At 44.2% G+C, this 20196-nt stretch overlaps 1 long non-coding RNA gene across 8 annotated transcripts in view; it reads right to left on the bottom strand.

Moving 5' to 3' along the window:
- LOC149524048 (uncharacterized) overlaps positions 1–20196 on the bottom strand; it is a 241536-nt gene that overhangs the window by 18191 nt on the left and 203149 nt on the right. For 6 of the 8 annotated variants that reach the window (XR_016350013.1, XR_016350010.1, XR_016350012.1 and 3 more), the window contains 2 exons: positions 5219–5298; positions 1155–2937 (listed from right to left, as the gene is read on the bottom strand). This is a non-coding gene — a long non-coding RNA (uncharacterized LOC149524048). Of the gene's footprint in view, positions 1–1154; positions 2938–5218; positions 5299–11479; positions 11633–20196 lie in introns of those variants that run through there. The other 2 variants (XR_016350019.1, XR_016350011.1) reach the window with 2 other exon arrangements.

Genomic DNA, 20196 nt, shown 5'->3' on the forward strand with positions numbered 1-20196 from the left:
CCCCCTCACCCTCCATGCTATTGCCTCCCCTCATGGGCACCAGCTCCCACCTCCCGCTCCTTGCTGCCTCTGATACAGAGGCACCAAGGGGAAGAAGTGTGAGTAGTTGATAGGATAAATCAATAAGACCAGGTTTATTGGTTAATCATATAGTCAACTACACACTCACATCCCTAGTACTAATGTAGGCCCTGAAGCATTATGTTACTGTGTACAAGTAGAACCTTGCTCCGATGGCTGACTTCAGTGGAGTGAATGGAGTGTTACATTCACATGAAACAATTTGCAGAACTTTAATTCCCATCCCTATATTTTTGTCCTCTTGCCATTATATATAACCATGACATTTGGACATTAGATAACTTCTTCATGTTTGTGAACAAAATGTACCAGACATTTAGTTTTCTAGACGACTATTACTGTCTATTTCTGTCTGAAGATGAATTCAGTATATCCAAATAATGCCACTTGACATTCAGGACCGGCGATTCAAAAATGCTTATGATTTATCCAAATACAGTCAACCTTCTGTAGAATTAAAGGAAACAATAAACAAACAAACAAACAAAACCATTACAAATGAAAACCTTATTGGCTGTATTGATATTTGGATAACTTACATTTGGCATTTATTAAGTACATGGCATTCGTGGGGTTAGTTAAAGTAGTCTTACCTTGGATTTGAATATGTGTTAATATGATTGCAATGACAGGTCCAGTGACCTAGATGTAGGACTGAGAGCCAGTGCTTAGTGCATACCAATCCCAGGGTATGTCTACACTACATGGCTCCGTCGACAGAGCCATGTAGATGAGGGTTGTAGACATAGCAAAATGAAGCAGTGATTTAAATAATCGCCACTTCATTTACGTCAAAATGGCTGCCGTGCTGTGCTGATCAGCTGTTTGTCAGCACAGCGTGGGAGTCTGGACGTTCGGCGGTCGACATCAGAAGCCTTTGTCGACCGCCCCGGTAAACCTCATCCCACGAGGCATAACGGGGCAGTTGACAAAGGCTTCTGATGTCGACCGCCGAGTGTCCAGACTCCCACACTGTGCCGACAAACAGTTGATCAGCACAGCGCAGCAGCCATTTTGACGTAAATGAAGTGGCGATTATTTAAATCGCCACTTCATTTTGCTATGTCTACAACCCTCATCTACATGGCTCCATCGACAGAGCCACATAGTGTAGACATACCCCAGAGATAACACCATTTCCTTTTTTGGCCTGAGGCAAATCACTTAACCTTTCTGCCTTGTTTCCCCATCTGGGCAATGGGAGTAATAATGGTGAGCTACTTCACATCGGTGGTGTTCACATTAATTAGTTTGTGTTTACTGATTCCTTTTGAAAGGCCAAATACAAAGGCCAAGAATTTTTGTTTCTCTGAAATTTGCCCAACATGAAGCTAGGCTGTACTGTGTATTCAGAGTGACACTGCCGTAGGAAGCTCACCCAGTGGTGTTGTGCCACAAGTAGACATAAGCTCTCCGAGGGTACTTCATGCTCATCAGGGTGAGCACTTTGCATTGCTATTATGAGGCCAGCTCAGAGTATTTCCCTCAGTATGCTGATTTGGCTGGAAGGGGAGGAGGAGCAGGGCAATAACATCAGTTGTTTCCTGACCCTCTCCAGCTCCACTTCATCGTCTTACCCTTTGGAAAGGAGGGGGAGAGCATGTCCCGTGGGTCTCATCTATTTGCTTTCATTTGATTTGTAGGCTTAGTGTGTGGGCAGGGCCATCCTTAGGTATATGCAGCTGCATACTGGTGCCCCAAATTTAGTAGTGCTCTATGCCTATGCCCACCGCTAAAGCAGAATAGCAAGGAGAGGCAGTGCCAGTTCCGACAGTCCTGCCCCATCCTATGCCTTCCTCCACCCCACCGCCCCGAGCTGTGCTCAACTATCACTCACCAGCTGTTTCTCCTTTTGCTGGAATGGGAAACCTCTGCTCATCTCCGCCCACTTGTGTGCCTGCCCTCTGCTCCATCTCTGGCCTACAGCTCATGCCTCTTCCTGCCTGGCACTTACAACTTGTTCTCCTTCCATACTCTTGCTCCCCACAGCCCTAGGCCTGCTTTCTACAGCGCCTGCCCCCACAGCCTGGCTGCAACCCTGACCCTCTTCTCCCCCGTGGAATAGCTGGCCCCCTTCCCCATCCGCCCCATAGGGCACCAAGAATCGAAAGGATGGTCCTATGTGCAATTGCTGGGAGGTGATGGTAGCTGTGATACAATGAGGTCAGACTAGATGATCTAATCGTCCCTTCTGGCCTTAAACACTATCACTCTATAATATTCTAGAAGGGTACCGTGGTCTCACTGAAGTCAATGGGAGTTTTAATCATTAACTGCAGTGGAGCCAGGATTTTGCACCTGATCTTTAATTTATGTATATTTAAAATCTTTTATGATTAAACTTCTTATTGATTTTTTTTTATCCCAAACAGGATTGGGGGAGGGAGGAATAAAATCCAACATGTAGACTTTCAGCTATAAATCAGTCTTTCCCCTTTGTGCACAACCCCTAGTATCAGAGAGACGTAATCCTTTCCCAGCTACAATCAATGGTAAAATGGCTGATGCTAACAATGGGAGGAGGAGCAGGCCCTACAACCCAAAATGTATAGCCACCCAACTCTGTAATCTGAAATGTCTGTATATTCTCTCCCCACACGCATGTAATCACGAGGGGGCCATTTTTCTGGAACACTATTAGTCTGTACTTATATATTCATATATTTAAAGCATATATAGAGTCATAATTAAATTCCAGAATATTTTAAGGCCCTCACATTATGGTTTTAAGATCTTATAATACAGTGCAGCATACTTTGCTTTTATAGTAAGTTCATTTTATGACAGCTGCATGTGTGGGTTTTATAGGCTTCTTCAATCCACTTGTCAATGGGCCACATATCCAAACACCACCTCCTGAAAGAGAGGGGGAGAAAACATTTCAGATATATTCCACATATTTTAGCCTGCCTCATAACAGAACAAAATGTATTCAATTTTCTGCCTAAGAGTATCAAATTCTGATGTGCTGCCAAGTAAAGCGATTAGATGGGAAGCATAAATATATGAGGATCATGTTGCTATACATCAAACAACGTTATCCAAAAATTGATCATGCCTGGTATGAATTGATGAATCATGCCATCCATATGGCATTTTACTATCTGGAATTCTTTACCATAGTTACATTTGAATATGTGATAAAGGAATAGAAAATGAAAGGTGACCAAATTTTGTAGTGCTCTTTCCTCACTACTTTTAAACCAATCTGGTTAACAAATCCAGTTTCGAAGCCCATGTCTGGAGCACTAGTAAACAGGAAGCATTTGTAATGGATTGCTGTGCAATATCCAGATCACATCTGTCTTCATTTAAAACATTTTTTCCCAAGACACACTCCTGCTCTTTACATAGCAGCATCTAAATGTTGATATTTTTGCTTATTTTTTCATATTTATACAAACAAACAAACCATCTTTGATTTTTACAGTTTGATTTCAAATAGAAGAGAAAATATGATTTTTAAATCTGTGCACTGGGCCACAGCAAGGCCTGTGCAGCATTTGGGCTTAAATAGTACATGGAATTTGTGGTGGCTTTCTGCAGAGGGTCAGATTTCACCCACGGTGAGGGTGAAAATGAAAAACACATTGTGCTGAATTTGAAACAGCACAGACATGTGAGGTCCCAAATACCCTTTTCCATCTGCCCATTGACACCATGAAAACACAAGGCCAAGGAAGCAAGCATTATCCTGAGCCTTCCTAACATCATACAACTTATTAGAGACACAATCTAGCTTCATAGCAGGTTAGCCTGTCATAGAAACAATCCTCCTATCTTCCTATTTCCCCCTCCATCCTCCCCAATTCAATTGTGATCACTAGCAGAAGACTGCAGCTGCTCCCAAAGAATGATGCTCATGAGAATATGATTTCCATCCTCATGTCCTTAGGACCCATTGTTGTGAATGGGAACCGCTGCCTTCTTTTTAAGGGTGTGACCGTGTAACCCACCAGCCTATAGAATTACTCTGTTTTACAGAGGCTAGTTCAAGTGGTCAGGGCCTAAAGTTATTGGAGGACAAGGTTGTGAGTTCCATCGTGGCTGATGACTGTGAAATCCAGGCTCCCCAGGAGATTTACAAGCTGTAGAATCCCCATCTCTAATTATATATAATACCCTGGCTTCCACCACTCTGCAAACATCAACCTATACAGGTTTGTACCACTATCCAGTGTGGTAGGTGGTCAAAAAATGGATAGACTGTCTCATCTCTGGACATGCTTGGTTTTCTTTAATGCATCATAAAGAATTATCTAAACATCCTTTTGTGTGTGTGAGGAGTTGCTCTTCATTGGAGCCCACTATCTTGTTGCCAGAGTCACATACAACCCGCCAAGCAGCTTAGCCTGTGAGAAAGAACAGGACAGACCGTTCACTGGAATGGTCAAGGAAAAAGCAGAAAACTGAACTTCTTAAACTTCCTCTGAAGCTGACTGTCATCAACCAGGGAAGAATCCAACTCTGCATAGGACACTAGGAAACTCCCTAGCTTCATATGCATTTTTTTATTATAGTGAAAGTGCCCAAAGCAATGGATGGGTGTTTTGAAATGTATCTTGAAATAATGTATAAAAACAAATGGCACTGCCCAGTCACATCTCTAAGAGCTTGACTGGAACACATGAATCAGAGACCTTACCCTTAGGAAAGGGCAATGCAAATGCTCACCCGGCATTCTGCTGCCACAGCAGAACAGATATTGGCTTCTTGTTATTAGGAGTAAATTTCAGGAAGTCACCTACCCTGTATCTAATTAGCTACCTAAGCAGGCCCCACATTTTCAAAGACTTATACATGGGCTAAGCTTGCAGACCCATTAAAATCAGTTGAAATTATTACTTATGCATAGAGTTAAGCATCTGCATTATCCTTACAGGATTGGGGTCTTAAAGATAGTGTATGACAGGCCAAAGCCTTTTGCAAAATAATGGGTTTTTCTCCTTCAATATTTATCAACCTCACTATTAATTGTTATAGTTTGTTTGCCAAATATCTTGCTGTTTTCCACCCTATAACAAATCAGTCAGCAGAGATTCAACCAATCATGCCTGTTGATCATGGTATCTGATTTCATATGATGTAATGCAAACTGTTAGTACAAAGAACAGCAATAGGAATCTCTAGTACATACCGTTTCTCAATACAGTAGGAAGGAAACTTCTTTTCATTCTTGGGAAGTGCATCCTATTTACTTTGAATGGATCATTAACCCTGAAAGCAAAGGTACAGGTTTGGGCTGGATTTCATAGCCATAAACTTCCTCCAAACATAATACAGTACAATGTTTATTGTTTAAAATTAAAACTGTCCAATTAAAAAACAAACAAAAAGAAACCCAAACCTTTGTGATCTGTGGTTATACAAGGATTGTGTTCTCTCTTCCTCTCTCATATATATATGAAGAAATACACTGGCACATTTGACACTTGAGAACTCTGTTTATAAATATGCGAAACATATAGGCTGTGTCTACACTGGCCAGTTTTTCTGGAAAATCAGCCGCTTTTCTGGAAAAACTTGCCAGCTGTCTACACTGGCCACTTGAATTTCCACAAAAGCACTGACTTCCTACTATAAGAAATCAGTGCTTCTTGCGGAAATATTATTCTGCTCACGTTCGGGCAAAAGTCCCTTTTGTGCAAAGCTTTTGTGCAAAAGGGCCAGTGTAGACAGCTCAGATTTGTTTTCCGCAAAAAAGCTCTGATCGCGAAAATGGCGATCGGGGCTTTTTTGCGGAAAAGCGCATCTAGATTGGCATGGATGCTTTTCCGCAAAAAGTGCTTTTGCGGAAAAGCGTCCGTGCCAATCTAGACGCTCTGTTCCAAAAATGCTTTTAACGGAAAACTTTTCTGTTAAAAGCATTTCCGGAAAATCATGCCAATCTAGACGCAGTCATAATGTTTACCTATGTACATACGGCAGCGATCTTTTTAAGGGTGTGACTGTGTAACCCACCAGCCTATAGAATTACTCTGTTTTACAGAGGCTAGTTCAAGTGGTCAGGGCCTAATGTTATTGGAGGACAAGGTTGTGAGTTCCATCGTGGCTGATGACTATGAAATCCAGGCTCCCCAGGAGATTTACAAGCTGTAGAATCCCCATCTCTAATTATATATAATACCCTGGCTGGGAGCCTCTAATGTATAGAGCCACAACTGGTTCAGGGAATTCCACTAATGGACTCACAAACTAATTAAAAGGCATAATACCCTATTCCTGCACACTATAAGTTTCCCAGTATATAATAACTTGCTTTCTAAACAGTATAGGGGTGTGCGGCGGTGTCATGAGACCTGGTTTCTATCAGGTAGTGAATGCATCCCAGTATCTAGCTTACTTCTGGGAGTGCAAAGTAGAAATAGGCCACGGGTTTGAGACATGTTCACATTAACATAATGAATGTAGCATGGTTCCATGTTTCCATAGAGTGCCAGGATTCTCCTGTCATCCTATTCCATTTATGGCATTTGGAAACCTGCAGGAAGCTACAGGTTAAATGCTGCTGCTAGCTAACTGTCATTAGATTCTACCCTGAACTGATGTGAGAATAGCTCTCTTGGGGTACGTCTAGACAGTGGTGCTATTTTGGGATACGTCCAGCATCCCAAAATAGCGTTTCCCCATGTCTTAGCAGCAAGCCTGTTATTTCAAAATGTATTCAAAATAACGGGCTTGCTATTCCGACATCCCAGTAAACCTCATTCCATGAGAATTCAGGGACTTGTCAAAATAGACTCGCTCAAAATAAGCTATGCAAATTGTGTAGCTTAAATTGCATAGCTTATTTCGAGCCACGTGGTACTGTATAGGTGTACCCTTGCTGATGGAGCTTGTGTCCATGGGAAAGAATCCATAGGTGGAATTAAGTCAGAAAAAAGGATTGGGTCTGGGTTTTATATAGTAGCATTTAGGAATGGTATTTTTTTAATTTGACTCTGATTTCATGGGTAGATCTGGAAGGAGACTCCATCAGCTTACAACATCCAATTTACATTTTTCACACTATTAGAATAAAGAAAAAAGTGGAACTATGGAGGCATAAAAACATGCAAAAGAATATAGCAGAACTGTGTTAAATGTTTTCCCACAATTTCTACTACCCTATTGTGTTTTCTTCTGCATTTCTGTAATATGTCCACAAGCCTAGGATGGACTCCTTTCCAGACCTACCTCCTAGACTAATCACCCTTCCTTCAATTCCTCTGGGAATTTTCAAATGAAAAGGAGTTTGTCAGAACACACTGATTTGTCAGAATCAAAACTGTTAGCTGGAAAGAGTCTGTGTCAGCAAATCTACCAGTTTAAAAAAAAAAAAAAAAACAGATAAAAAATTTAATTTTGATTCAAAGTGCCTTTTTGTTTTGAATTTTTGATCATTTATACTAAAGGGGGCTAAAATGTAAAAGGTCAAAATCAAAACAAAATATTTCAGTTTTAGGAAAACAAAACATTGTTTGTCCAATGTGAATTCTTTACAAAAAATTCAGTTTGTGAAACAGTTCAAGATTTTTCAAATTTTCATTCTTGTATATGAGACAAAAACACAGTTCAAAATCTTGAAATTTTTTTGTAAAATAGGAAAATATTTCCTGTCCAGATGTAAGTGCAGAGCTCTGTGGAGAAAGTGAGAACCCAGGTTTCTATATTTCTTGTTCTACTATTCAAGTATAACCCTTCTGCTGGGTAGGCCCAGCAGCAACCAGGGTGGGGTTCAATATCTAGGGGTCCATCTCACACAGAACCAGGTCAAGCCACCACCAAGTAACCTGGGAAATTCACACACCCCTGGGTGCCTCTGAGAGTCAATGCTTCCCCACTCGCAAACACAGAGTAAGGGTATGTCTACACTACCCTCCTAGTTCGAATTAGGGGGGTAATGTAGGCATACCGCACTTGCAAATGAAGCCCGGGATTTGAATTTCCCGGGCTTCATTTGCATAAGCGGGGAGCCGCCATTTTTAAAACCCCGCTGGTTCGAACCCCGTGCAGCGCGGCTACACGGAGCTCGAACTAGGTAGTTCGGACTAGGCTTCCTATTCCGAACTACCGGTACACCTCGAAGTGGAACGAGGTGTACCGGTAGTTCGGAATAGGAAGCCTAGTCCGAACTACCTAGTTCGAGCCCCGTGTAGCCGCGCTGCACGGGGTTCGAACCAGCAGGGTTTTAAAAATGGCGGCTCCCCGCTTATGCAAATGAAGCCCGGGAAATTCAAATCCCGGGCTTCATTTGCAAGTGCGGTATGCCTACATTACTCTCCTAGTTCGAACTAGGAGGGTAGTGTAGACATACCCTTTGAGTGTAGGAAAGAAACATTTAATGAAACAGAGAGATAAGTCATACGGTATTATCTTGGGTAAATACCAGAGTTCATGGCCCAAACATGAGCTAAGCTCCCTCCCCCCCAGCCAAGAATCACCCGAAGTCCCAGAGTCCAACACCCCAAAAGTCTCTGTCCCTGGTCAGTGCAGTCCAGAGTCCAAAAGTTAACGTGCAGGGTTTTACCTCCCAACCTACGTGGAAATGAGGACGGGGGGGGGGGGGAATAGATGGGGCACCTTACGTGGTCCAAGGCCAATGGCCCCACCTCTCCATAGGGTTCCGCTTCAGTCTTTTAACACGAGCCACTCCACCATGCTCCACCAGCTGTCCCGTTCTATTCCACCAGACGCTCCACTGATCGCCTGCCACCACTCCTCTCAGCCGTGCCCCGCCACTGGTCGCCTGCCACCGCTCCTACCAGCCGCCTGCCAGTGGTTCCTACCAGCCACTCCACTGGCCACCACCGCGTCGCTGGCTGCAATGGGTCTGGCTCTCAGCCAAACCAGTGATTCCAGCTGTTAGTGATTTCAACTCTTTAGCCACCACCTAGACTGGCAAAGGATTCCAGCTTCCACTGGACTAGCAAAAGTCTCCTCATAGAGTCTGCTTTAGGTCTGTCCTTAAAACAAATGGGGAAAGGGACAGGTTGGGCTAGTCTTACAGCTCACACCTGGCAGGTGTGAAGCAGGCTGACTCAAGCCCTTAGCCCTTCCCCCCCAGCTCAGTTCACTCAACTCTGGAAGGGGGGAGGCTTATTTCTCGGAGACCTTTTACAATGATGGTTTCTCTCCTGCAAGCACTTGATAGCAGCCTTCAACTTCCTGAAGGGAGGTTCCAAAGAGGATGGAGAGAGGCTGTTCTCAGTAGTGACGTATGGCAGAACAAGGAGCAATGGTCTCAAGTTGTGGTGGGAGAGGTCCAGGTTGAATATTAGGAAAAACTATTTCACTAGGAGGGTAGTGAAGTACTGGAATGGGTTACCTAGGCAAGTAGTGGAGTCTCCATCCCTAGAGGTGTTTAAGTCTCAGCTTGACAAAGCCCTGGCCGGGTTGATTTAGTTGGGATTGGTCCTGCCTAGAGCAGGGGGATGGACTTGATGACCTTCTGAGGTCTCTTCCAGCTCTATGGTTCTATGATTCTATGACTGGTGTCATGTTTTACAGTTCCCACATTTAGGGGTAGCATGATTTATGACCCCCCACAACAGCCCCAAATTATTTACAGTACACCGCATTCCATTCCAACACTGATCTTCCATCAGCTCTGGCTGAATTGTATTTACATAGCCACACCTCGGATTCCTTCCCCCTCCTGGCATGAGCCGTATTTACATATCAACAGTTAACAGTTAATTATCTTGCAGAGCTAAACAATTGGAGTGAGCATACCTAGGCCCAGGGCAGCTCTCTCCTTTTAGCTGGCTGATAACAAGCAATAGTTCATCCCCTGCTTACACAGCCTAGCTGGGATCATAATTTCTATGTTTATTTCTATTATTTTTAGCTGGTGCGGATGCTAAGCCACCTTCAGGTCATTTAGGGTGCATCTACACTGCACCCATTGTTCAAAATAAGCTATGCACTATTCCAAAATATCCCTTATTTTTCTTGGAATGAGGTTTACAAGGATGTCAGAATAGCAAACCTATTATATTTTGAAATAATGAGCTTGCTGTTAAGATGCGGGATAGCTATTTCGGGATACCCTGATATCCTGAAATAGCGCTGCTGTGTAGACGTAGCCTTACAGAAGGCACATTTCTAGGGGACAGATATTTTTAAAAAGCTGCACAGTCTAGGTGGTTTATGTGCAAACAGAGCATGAAAAGCATCAGTCTCACTAAGGGTACGTCTAGACTACAGGCTTCTGTCGACAAAGAGCGTCTAGACTACATTGAGTTCTGTCGACAAAGCAAGCTGCTTTGTCGACATGGTAGTGTAGACGCAAAGGACAGTTTACATGCAATAACACCTTCTGTCGACAAAAACTCTGTCGACAGAAGGCGTTATGCCTCGTAAAATGAGGTTTACCAGCATCGACAAAACTGCTGAGTTCTGTCGACGTTATGTCGACAGAACTCAGCGGTAGTGTGGACACAGGTATAGTTTTGTCGACAAAAGTCCACTTTTGTCAACAAAACCCTGTAGTCTAGACACACCCTAAGAATCCAAAGAAAAATGGAAATAAATATCTGTGTAAAAGAATCCTGTATTTGTATTTCACTGCACTACATACCTTATGGATAAAATCAGCCATCATTATTTGTGAAAAAATATGTCAAGAAAGGTGTACATTTTACTAACTCAACAATTCCCTTGAAAATGAAAAAAATCAAAAGAGAATGAAACATTACGTTCAAAATATTCCAGCCATGGTGATACACACAAGGTAACCTACACTGAGTAGCGTGAACTACAAACTGGACACATGAAAGTGAATGTCTATTGTGTGCATATATATGTTCCCATGGCTAGATTCTGACTGCTGCAAACTAATGTCTCCAGTGATAAGCTGGGTTGGAAGGGCAGGAGAAGGTCAGAGGAATAGCCTCTTTTAGTCACTCCTTATACTGGCCAGTGGAAATGACCCAGCATGGGAATACTGCATGCTCCTAGAGGGTGATAGAGTTCCTGCTCCAACGTGTGCAGCCTTAGAGTACAGAAATGGAATTCAGATTGACTTTGGCAGAATTCTTTCAGTGGCCCTTCGAGGGGCTTGTCCCCCCCTTGGCTGTGCCACAAAGTCAATGCTCCTCTACCGGAGGTAAATATGGCTCTAGCAGTCTAGTCCCGAAGTCAGTGCCCCTCTACCAGGGTAAATATGGCCTTTGAGGCCTAGCCACCCAGAGAAGCCTCTCCAGGACCAGGGTAGGGAAAATGGGTGGTAGGGGGACCCGGGCCCTCCCTCTCCACTGGGTCCCAGCCCAGGGCCCTTTAGGCAGGGACTATGGCTCCTGCCCGCTCGGCGGGGAGTCCGGCCGATACACGCCGAGCCCCCTATCAGTCCTCTGCCCTGGGCTGCATCCTACCCCGCCCTGGCTCCCCTGGGGCCCATTTGCCTCAGCATCAGTACCTGCCGGGGTTGCCGTCGGGGTTGCGGGTGCTCCTGCCTCCCTGGGGTTGGCGGCTGCTGGCTCGGCTTCAGGGTCAGGCACGGGCAGCGATTCCGGTCTCAGCTGCTGCAGAAACACCGGCATGGCCTGTACTACTCCTTCACCCTACGGCCTCTTTCGCTGCAGGGCTCGCTCTGCTTTTATACCCTGGCTCTGCAGGGAGCATGCCCAGCGGGGCTGGAGGGGCGGGGCCTTCTCATCCAGCTGGGCCTGGGCTACTCCCTGCCCTTCAGTGCAGGGCCTGTCCGCCCCGTCACAGGACCATTGAAGAGCTTCCCTTCCCTAGTACGATCACAGTGCAGATCATGGCCCAAACCACACTCTTCTCAATTAATTTGGTTATACTACATTTTAGCAATATTTTATGTACTCTCCTCAAGGGGAACTGAATAAGCTGGGATTAATCATGAGTTGTTGCAATGAAGAGTGAAACGGTGCCAATGAACAATAAACATACAGACACCCTACAAAGCATCAACGTTACATTCTTCCACCTCAGCAAAGTGTACTGGTTCCATCTTTGGTTTCTAAGGGTATGTCCGTAATCCCAAAATAGTGTCCTGCGCGTCTTAACAGCATGCTCGTTATTTCGAATACATTCAAAATAATGGGCTTCTTATTCTGACTTCCTGTAAACCTCATTACATGAGGATTAAGGAAGATGCTGAAATAGAAATTTATTTAGAAATTAGCACTGTGTAGACAACACTAAATTTTGAAATAAGCTATTTTGCAATAAGCTACATAATTTGCGTAGCTCAAATTGCATAGCTTATTTCGAGGTACACGCTACTGTATAGATGTACCCCAATCATCTTAGTCAGAGGTATAACATTGAGGAAGCTTACACTTTCAGTCATGAGACATGAAGGAATGCTGTATGTCTTTCTGCTGGCATTCTAACTATTTGATGACAGTTTATTTTTAAAAAACATAAAAAGCACCCCCCATATACACAAATAAAACATTGTAGGAATGGCTGATGATATAAGGAAAGATAGGTGTAGATATTTACTTAGCCAATATCAGAATACTTTGCGCCACTAAGGAAAATATTTCAGTGCTGTATAATATACATTCAACATGCTATTTTCTGCACAGCGTGTACGTTCTCTCCTCACTAGTTTAAATGTGGTTAGTCACAGTACTGGATGGCTTTGGAGACTGTTGTTACATGGTTCTTAGACTGATTTTTATGAGGTAGCCATGGGTATTTAAATCAAAATTAATTTTAGCAGCAGAGGCATAGCTAATATGAAAGCAATTCATTTTCAGTGGTTTGTGCTTGGTGTTTTTTTTTTTTTATAACACACCTCTGAAAGGAGGTACAAACCCAAACTAGTTGTATGACATTCCTTCTCCAAGGGAAAAAAAAACATTCTTATAGAAGTTGTATCACATATCACCAAATTGTTCACCCATTAGATATCTTCCCCAAATTGGATTTATAATGAAGTAGTAGTAAGGATAATAATAACGCTCTGCACTGCTATGTGGTTGTGACTTTTATTGTATGAATTTGGAGTGCTTAAGAAACACTGACTATGGGCTAACTTGTAAGCCATACTGTTGTAGCCATCTTGGTCCCAAGATATTAGGGTGAAATTGTGCTTTCCCCAGAAATGAATTATCACACTTTCACAGAAACAACTAGGGAAGCAGGCTGTGGCTAAGATGTCTTAATCTATTTAGTGCCATGCTCTGGGAGCATTAAACAGGCTCTAATTAAACCCAATTAAAGGCTTTCTGGAATTCATGCATAGTAGGGATCACTTCCTTCACCAGTGACATGCAGCAACCTCTAGGACAGAAAACAGAAAGTTATTTTTTAATCACATGTGAAAATAGTATATAATATTTATAGGGTATGTCTACACTACAAGTGCTACCTGTGGCACAACTGCAGAACTGGTTCTGTGTTGCTGTTATGTGTATAGACAATTACAACAATGATGGAAGGGCTGTTATCTTTTAGTGCAGTAAATCCTCTTCCTTGAGAGGTAACAGCAAGGTTGATGGAAGAATGGCATTTTCACAGTGCTGCATGACATAGTTAGGTGGATGTGATTTTTTAGTGTATCTCTGGGTATGTCTACACTACTCCGCTAGTTCGAACTAGTGGGGTAATGTATGCATACCGAACTTGCTAATGAAGCCCAGGATTTGAATTTCCCGGGCTTCATTAGCATAAAGCCGGCGCCGCCATTTTTAAAAGCCGGCTAGTGCGAACCCCGTGCTGCGTGGCTACACGCGGCACGGGCTAGATAGTTCGAACTACGTAGCCATTTCGAACTATCTGTACTCCTCGTTCCACCAATGGAGCTTTAATGACTACAAGTTTGTTAGAGCTCATTCTGATACCCCTTTTGAATAATGACTCCTCCAATAGCTCAACAGCCCATAAAAATGTGCTGGTGCATAGTTTTAATGCTAATTCAATACTAATACATGGTAATAATTACAATTTGTGGTATTTGTGTAGTACTTGCTATTTTCAATGCACCCTAGAAGCTCCTTTGAAGTAAAGAAAAATTGTTATCCTGAGTTTACAAGTAAAGAAGCGGAGAGTTAAAGTTAGGTTATGTCATTTAGAATTGTAGAATCAAACCTCCTGCCCAAAGCAGGACCAATCCCAACTAGATCATCCCAGCCAGCACTCTCTCAAGCCAGGACTTAAAACCTCTAGGGATGCAGATTCCAGCAGTGTTCCCTCTAAAATTTTCCAACTATGAGCAAAGTGAGTTTTGGCTTGTGCACTGATATTGAGGTTATGTGCGCTGGTCTGGATGTATTCCACTGTAGCACCCGATTTATTAACACACACACTTTGCTGGCCACTGGAGATGACCCCTGCCATATGGCAGGTCCCGTTCCCAACTGCTGGAGCAGCCCCCGCCATCTCCTGGCCATGCAGCATGTCCTGTTCCCAGTCGCTGGAGCAGATCCTCTCCCCCCCTCTCCCAGGCAAGCCCCATTCTCAGCTCCCGCAGGCCTGGCCTCTCCCACCACGTGGCAGCCCCAGCCACTGGAGCAGGCCCCTCCCCCCAATCCCTGCCACTTGGCCACAGCAGGTCCCAGCCCCCGCCCCAGTGGCTCCCTCAGCATGCTGTCTCAGCCAGCCCCGCCTGCCAAAGCAGCCACGTATCGTGCGAGTGGTGCTGTGCAGCTCTGCAGCGGAGATGGGTAGGGGAAGAATTTTTTGTGCGTGGCTGCAGAGGCACGCACTTTAGTGAGAACATTGCTCCTTAGGTAATCCATTCCAGTGCATCACCATCCTAGTAAAATATGTTTTCTTAATATCCAACCTAGACTATCCCCACTGCAACTTGAGACCATTGCTCCTCATTCTGTCATCTGTTACTACTGAGAACCGCCTCTCTCCATCCTCTTTGGAACCTCCCTTCAGGTAGTTGAAGGCTGCAATCAAATCCTCCCCCCCCCCCACTCTTCTCTTATGAAAACTAAATAAGCTCAAATCCCTCAGCTTCTTCTCAAAAGTTATGTGCTCCAGCCCCCTGATCATTTTTGTTGCTCTCTGCTGGGCTTTCTCTAATGCATCCACATCATTTCTGTAATGGGGCCCCAGATTTGGATTCAGTACTCCAGATGTGGCCTCACCAGAGCTGAATAATCACTTCCCTACATCTTCTGGCAATGCTCCTGCAAATGCACCCCAATATGCCATTAGCTTTCTTGGCTACCAGGGCACACTGTTTACTTCTCCTCTTCTCATACACTGTAATCTCTAGGGGTATGTCTGCATTAGAGCACTATTTCAAATTAACTTAATTCGAAATAGTTAATTCGAATTAAGCTAATTTGAAATAACACATCTGTACACAATAGCATTTTGCTATTTCAAAATAGCACGTCCACATGGAGTGGACCGTGAACCAAAGTTAAGGCTGGCCGGAACCAGTGCCGGCAGGGCATCAGGTTAGGACTTACTGTGTGGGGCTGCTGCCTAAGGCTAACTGAGCTCCGTGCTTAAAGGGACCCCACCCTCACTCCAGACAGACAGTTCTCAGGGTTCCCTGCTTGCTTGTCTACCTCAATGAGGGACAGCAAAGCAGTCCTGTCTTGGAGTGCCCTGAGTGCCCACACTCGGGACACAATAGCACTCAGCCACATGGAGCCAGAGCTGCCCCTGGGCACGCCAGTGCATCTCGTGGGGTCGTTGCCATCAGCCCGGTTGCACTTGCTGCAGGCTGCCATCCGGGGGGGTCCATCGAGGGGCTGTCAGGATCCAGGAGGCCCTGTGGGAAAGCGTCCACCCCGAGGAGCCCTCAGAGCCTCCCTGGTCCTCCCCACTGGGGGCTCGTGCCCCATTCCTCACTCACGTCCTTCCACTTACCCCTCCGTAGCCCCCCTTCCTGATGTTCCAAGATAGAAACTGGGTTTATTGAACAAAACTGGGTGGGGGGGATGGACCTCTGGGGAGACTGTGAAAAGGAGGTGGGAGAGGGGAAGAGAGAGGGTGGGAGAGGGAAACCTGAGAGGAGGGAGCTGGAAGCGGGAAGCAAAGGGAAGGAGGGAGAGGGGAAGCTCAGGGCTCAGGGTTGGGGGTATCACCAGACCCACCTGACTTTCATGCAAACCTGCTCCTGGGTTTGCATGTGGCCTTTGGTGGCCAGGCTGGCAGCTATCCTGCCATAGACAGCCGTGTTCCTCCACCTAGGGCCGAGATCATGGAAGTTGGGGGCATCCCCCCCAAACCTGAATAAGGTCCATTTTCTCCACTCTGGACCAGGAAGGCACCTGCCTTCTCCAGCCCCTGTCAGGCTCCTGGGAGCTGGCAGACTGCTCCTGGGGAGCAGTGGAGGGCTAGCTGCTAGTGGCTTTCTGACTCATGTTTTGAGGTCACTGGGTCGGGGGCCCTGGTGGCCACGGCTGGCTCTGGGCTGGCAGGCTTGGAGCTGACACAGGCACTGTGGCCAGGGTCTACCCCTTTAATATCTCTGGGGTTGGGGGAGAGGAGAGTAAGTTTTCCTGGTTGTGTCCAGAGTGGCCACCAGGGCTCCCTGGGAAGGGCTGGAGGCCCCCTATTTCGAATTAAGTGTCTACACAGCGCTTAATTTGAATTAGCTATTTCACATTTGGTGTTACTCCTCGTAGAATGAGGTTTACCAAATTCGAAATAAGGGCTCCACTATTTTGAATTTATTTCAAAATAGTGGTTTGCCTGTGTAGAAGCTATTAAAGTTAATTCGAAATAATTGCCGTTATTTCGTATTAACTTTGTAATATAGACATACCCTTGGTCTTTTTCAGCTGAACTGCTGCTTAGCCAGTCTGTCCCCATCCTGTAACAATGCTTGGGATTCTTCTATCCCAAGTGCAGGACTCTATACTTGTCCTTATTGAACCTCATCAGATTTCTTTTGGCCCAATCCTCCAATTTGTCCAGGTCACTCTGGACCGTATCCCTACCTTCCAGTGTACCTACCTCTCCCCCAAGCTTAGTGTCATCTGCAAACTTTCTGAGGGTGCTATCCATCTCCTCACCCAGACCATTAATAAATATGTTGAATAAAACCATCTTCAGAACTGACCCTGAGCAATTGATCACGACCCATTGATCCCAACAATCTAGTCAGCTGTCTGTCCACCTTACAGTCCATTTATCCGATCTATGCTTCTTTAGGCAACACTCTGATAGAAAGAGACGTAGAGTGGTACTGCCCCAGGGAGAGTTCAGCAGAGATTGTGCCTCACACTTCTATGTTTTCCACAGGTAGGTACAGAATAATGGTCATGGCCCTGCTGCTTCCCCTGTCCTTTCTTTCTCCCTTATAGAAATCTATATATACTCTCTCCAGTAATAGGTACCAAACAGTTCCTGCACATTCCACATTTAAATGGTCTTTGATCCTTGCACAGATCATTTGTGGAAAAGCCCCTTTCAACTTCCCCCTTTTGCAAAAGTTGGGGACACTCTGGCCCCAAAATAATTTACCAAAGAACAGTGACATAAGCAACTTATTGTGGCTACAGAACCTTAGCGTTTCATAGTCATCTACCATCTCAGGCTACGTCTAGACTGCATCCCTCTGTCGACAGAGGGATGCAAATCAAGCACGTCAAAATTGCTAATGAAGCAGGGATTTAAATATCCTGCACTTCATTAGCATAAACATGGCCGCCGCTTTTTTCCAAAACAGAGCTTTTTCCAAAAAAAGGCAGTCTAGACGCGGATCTGTTGAAAATAAACCTTTTTTCAACAGATCATGTAAACCTCATTTTTAGAGGAATACAGGATCTGTTGAAAAAGGGTTTATTTTCAAGATTGCCGTTTTTTTCAAAAAAGCTCCATTTCGGAAAAAAGTGATGGCCGTGTTTATGCTAATGAAGCACAGGATATTTAAATCCCTGCTTCATTAGCAATTTTGACGTGCTTGATTTGCATCCCTGTGTCGACAGAGGGATGCAGTTTAGACGTAGTCTCAGTGCTGACCAAGCCCAGTCTGATTTATTAAAAGCCGCATCCGCATCTTGCTCCCTTTCAAATCTGTGGCAAAATTTCTCAGGCATCAATGCACCACACCTGAAATACTTAGGAAAATAAGGCCAAGAGTTTGCAGATACATGTGCCACACATTAAGCCCGTGGAAAGTCAATGGACAACACATAGACTAAAACTAACACTTGTGTGTCTAGTGCAGTGGTTCCCAACCTGTGGTCTGTGGACCCATAGTGGTCTGTGACAGTACTGCAGGGAGTCCATGGAAAATTTAAAAGGATTGGGCCTACCATGATCCTTAGTTTTCTTTTCTTTTTCTTTTCTTTTTCTTTCGATAATTTTCCTTTTATTTTTTCTTCTCCCTCAGGGAGGGGTGTCCATGAAATTGTAATAGATTGAAAAGAGATCTGTATGCTCAAAAATGTTGGGAACCACTGGTCTAGGATGTAAATTGCATTTCCCGATTAAAACACAAAACAGAAATAGAAAAGTCATCTTCCTGATCCACCCTCCTAAAAGGGCAGGAAAAAGAACCAAGCATTAAAGACCCTTGAATTGCTAGATTTATATTTGCTTGTTGGGCCCATCAGTTATTCTTTCATGCTGATATTTCACATTGCTAACAAAGTGTTTGATTCAGTTTTATCTGAATTAATTTTGTAGTGGAAATCATTATAAAGTGTAGTATATGTAGGTTTTTTTACCTGAAAATAAAATATGTGTCAGTGTCAATAAGGTGATGGTCTTTATACAGATTCCACTGTCTTCCTAAAAATACCTTACACATTCTAACTCTATTTAATACTGTCAGAAAAAGTCATATATTTGTGATAAACTCATGTGCTAAAACTAACACATGTGTGTCTAGGGCAGTGGTTCCCAACCTGTGGTCTGTGGACCCTTGGTGGTCTGTGACAGTACTGCAGGGGGTCCCTGGAAAGTTTAGAAGTAAGGATTGGGCCCACCTTAATCCGTAGGGGTATGTCTACACTACCCCGCTAGTTCGAACTAGCGGGGTAATGTATGCATACCGAACTTGCTAATGAAGCCTGGGATTTGAATTTCCCGGGCTTCATTAGCATGAAGTCGGCGCCGCCATTTTTAAAAGCCGGCTAGTGCGAACCCCGTGCCGCGCGGCTACACGCACCGGCTTTATGCTAATGAAGCCCGGGAAATTCAAATCCCGGGCTTCATTAGCAAGTTCGGTATGCATACATTACCCCGCTAGTTCGAACTAGCGGGGTAGTGTAGACATACCCTAAGTGATTAACCAATGGAAGTTCCTTTGTTAAAATGTACATTATCACTTTTTTTGTGGGCTAATGTTTTACTAACAATAACTTTTAATAACGAGCCATTAAAGTATAATTGCAGGACAGTCGAAACATAAGTGATGGTACAAGCTCAGCAGAGATTTTCAGATGTGCTGAGAGCTTGAGTCACAAGAAATGGAGTATCAGGATGATACTGTTAGGGAGAGGGGAAGGAAGAGGTGGATAGGAAATTACAGGAATTACTGGGTTCAAGGCAGGAATAGATACCAGGGAGAAAAGGGGATCAGAGTCAGATTAGGGGAATTGAATGCAAATATTTGAGGGTGGATTTAATGAGGTGAGGAGTAAAAAAGAGACAGATGGGACGAATTAGAGAAGGACTAGGAGGAATGAGAGAATGTCAGAGGTTCCATATTTATCTTTGTGGCTTTATCCAATAATGACCGAAGCCAAGTTTATGTATGCTTTTACAGTGCAAAGTGCACAGCAGAGGCTCCTAGGACAGGAGCAAAGAGTTTTTGGGAGACTGCTTGGGAGGTTCCTTCAAATTAAATGAAAGAGGAAATAGGGTCACCACACTTTGAAAGTGACAGCTGAACCATTGTGACCCGGCACAATACACTGTTCTTAGCCCTCACAGTACTCCAGCACAGCAAGAGGTGTTAGAAAGGAACATGGAAGCAAGTTTTAGCATAACTTTTATTTCAAAGTGGTCATTTTGTTTTTCACTCCCTTTGTTTTATTTATAGGGTTTTTTGTTTTTGGGTTTTTTTTTTACATAAAACTGTGTTCGAATGAGTAGCTGAACATAGTCCAAGCTGTCAGCAATGGGCAAACCTGCTCAATCCAGCTCAACATGACATTTTACTCTCTTTGTGCAAGCTGAGTTTCTGCTTCAGGCTTTAAAAGCACCTTTTTGTTAAGAGGATTTTAGATTTGATCA

Source organism: Pelodiscus sinensis, chromosome 7 (genome assembly GCF_052426305.1).
Source record: "Pelodiscus sinensis isolate ZL-2025 chromosome 7, ASM5242630v1, whole genome shotgun sequence".
Taxonomy (NCBI): Eukaryota; Metazoa; Chordata; order Testudines; family Trionychidae; genus Pelodiscus; species Pelodiscus sinensis.